The sequence below is a fragment of the Gossypium hirsutum genome, chromosome A05 (genome assembly GCF_007990345.1).
Source record: "Gossypium hirsutum isolate 1008001.06 chromosome A05, Gossypium_hirsutum_v2.1, whole genome shotgun sequence".
NCBI classification, from domain to species: Eukaryota; Viridiplantae; Streptophyta; class Magnoliopsida; order Malvales; family Malvaceae; genus Gossypium; species Gossypium hirsutum.
The window spans coordinates 72,201,644-72,204,229 of NC_053428.1; the positions used below are offsets into that span (position 1 = coordinate 72,201,644).

A 2,586-nucleotide genomic window follows, 5' to 3' on the forward strand; every position below is an offset into this window, starting at 1 on the left:
TGATACCCGTATCTAAACCCTTGATAATCTCCTTTTTCACCACGTCCTTCATGTTGGGATTCAATCTTCATTTCCATCAATCGTCCCTTTTTCACCATCTTCTAGGATAATCTTGTGTATGCATATAGATGGACTAATACCGTGAATATCGCATATGGTCCATCCGATAACCTTCTTGAATTGTTTCAAGACTAAGATAAGTTTTTCTTCTTGTACAATAGTCAATTCTACTAAAACAACAGGCAGAGTAGAAGCATTACCTAAAGAAACGCATTTTAAATGTGAAGGTAATACCTTGAGTTCTAATTTAGGTGGTTCCTCGATTGACGCTTTTGGTTGGGCATACTCCCTCTTCTATAACTCTAAAGATTCAAAACGGGATTGCAGATTAAATCCCCTTTGATTAGCCTCTAGCAAAGCTAAGTACTCATCCTCCTTTTCATCATTTAGAGGGTCCAATATCAAAATTCTTTCCAGTGGATCCTCAACAAAGTTGAGTTCCTTTTCCACTATTAAATCATCTAAGTCAGATACTGCAGAACAATCATCAACTGCATCAAGAAATCGTATAGACTTAAAAACATTAAATGTTACATGATCATCCTGAACACGCATCGTAAACTCGCCCTTCTAACATCAATAAGGGTCCTTCCGATTGCTAAGAACGGTCTTCCTAGGATAATTGCTACTTCTTTGTCTGGTTCAAAATCTAGAATCACAAAGTTAGCAAGAAAGATGAATTTTTCTACACGTACCAATACATCCTCAATTTTTCCTTTTGGATGTGCTAAGGATCGATCTGCTAGTTGAAGTGTAACCGTAGTAGGTCTAACTTGACCTATCCCCAACTTTTTAAAATTTGACATAGGCATCAAGTTTATACTTGCACCCAAGTCACATAGTGCCTTACTACAATGTGTTGCTCCAATGTTGCAAGATATGGTAAAACATCTAGGATCCTTTAGCTTTGGGGGTAGTTTGTCTTGAAGATATGCGTTGCATTCCCTCGTCAAAGCTACCATCTCAAATTCTCCAAGTCTTCACTTATTGGACAAGATATCTTTCATAAACTTAACGTAGTTCGGCATTTGTTCAAGTGCTTCTACCAACGGGATGTTGATTTGAAGTTGCTTGAGTACATCAAGGAATTTCTTGAATTGAATTTCATGTTTCTGCTTCTGAAGTCTTTGAGGGTAGGGTGGTAAAGGTTTTATTACTGGAACTGGTACTGGTTGATTTGTCTTTGGTGGTAGTTCTGCATCTAACGCAGTTGTTAGTTGATCAGAATTAGGTGGTTTTGAGGTTACCTTATCAGATTTTGTAGGTTCTGGTTCTAGTAAAACTGGAATTTCAACACTAGGTTGAACTTCCTCTAAGTCTTGAGTGTCATCTAGCTTTTTTTTAGTTTCGATGGTGTTGGGCTCTACTGTCTTTCCACTCCTCAATGTTAACATTTTGTAATGATCATTCCCTAGATTTCTTGGATTCTCTGTATCACTAGGTAAAGCACCTTGTGGTCGATTTCTGAGTTCAGTTGCAAGCTGGCCCATCTGGTTCTCTAAGTTCTTCAATGTAGCTGCTTGGCTTTGAATTAAGGCATCATTCTTCACCATGTAAGCCTTTAATAGATTCTCTAAGCTATTGGATGATACAGCTTGAACTGGTATCTAAACTTGTTAGGAAAAACTAGGCGGCTGGGTCGGTCTAGGTTGGGCGTAGTTGTTACCGGTTCAAGCCCCTTGGTTACTCTAGGAAAAATTCGGGTGGTTTCGCCATGATGGGTTATAGAAGTTGGATTGCATTCCTTGCCCTCCTTAATTTTGGTTCTAGTTACCCATGTAATATACGGATTCAAGGTTCGATGGACATTCTTTGAAAAAATGTCCTTCCCTACAATAAACACAAGCTATCCTCTCAAATTGGTGAGGTGCTTGGGCTGCAAAATTGTTAGACCCATTAGTGGTAAGATTCTTATGCATTGAGGATATTGAAGATACCTGAGATGCGAGTGAAGTGAGAGCGTCCACTTCATGTATTCCAGCGACTTGTCTTCCTGACACAGCTTGATTGGTTGGCCATTGATGATTATTACTGGCGATCCTCTCAATGATTTTGTAAGCCTCATTGTAAGACTTAGAAAGAAGAGCACCATTAGTGGAGGCATCCACTACCATCCTCGTGTGAGCGTTGAGACCATTATAAAATGTCTCAAGTTGGATGCAATGTGGGATTCCATGATGAAGGCATTTCCGTAATAATTCTTTGTATCGTTCCCATACGTCATACAATGACTCATCATCCATTTGCTGGAAGGCAGTGATCTCGTTCTTCAACTTAGCATTCTTGCTTGGCAGGAAATACTTCATGAGGAATCTTTCGGCTAACTCTTTCCTTGTGGAAATTGAGTTTGGTGGCAATGAGTTCAACCAGGCTCGAGCTCTGTCCCTCAGTGAGTACGGGAACAGCTTCAATCGTAATGCATCTTTGGGTACTCCGGCTAATTTGAAAGAGTCACTCGCCTCCATAAATAGTCTTAAATGAAGATGAGGATCTTCAGTAGGCATTCCACTAAATTGGCCCACTGTC

The 2,586-nt window shown here is 39.8% G+C and overlaps 1 non-coding gene across 1 annotated transcript; it reads left to right on the forward strand.

The window, feature by feature from the left end:
* Window positions 1–2,229: 2,229 nt before the first annotated feature.
* Window positions 2,230–2,336, forward strand: LOC121230042 (small nucleolar RNA R71). Its single transcript, XR_005927994.1, has one exon. It is a non-coding gene; the product is annotated as a small nucleolar RNA R71 (small nucleolar RNA).
* Window positions 2,337–2,586: the final 250 nt, after the last annotated feature.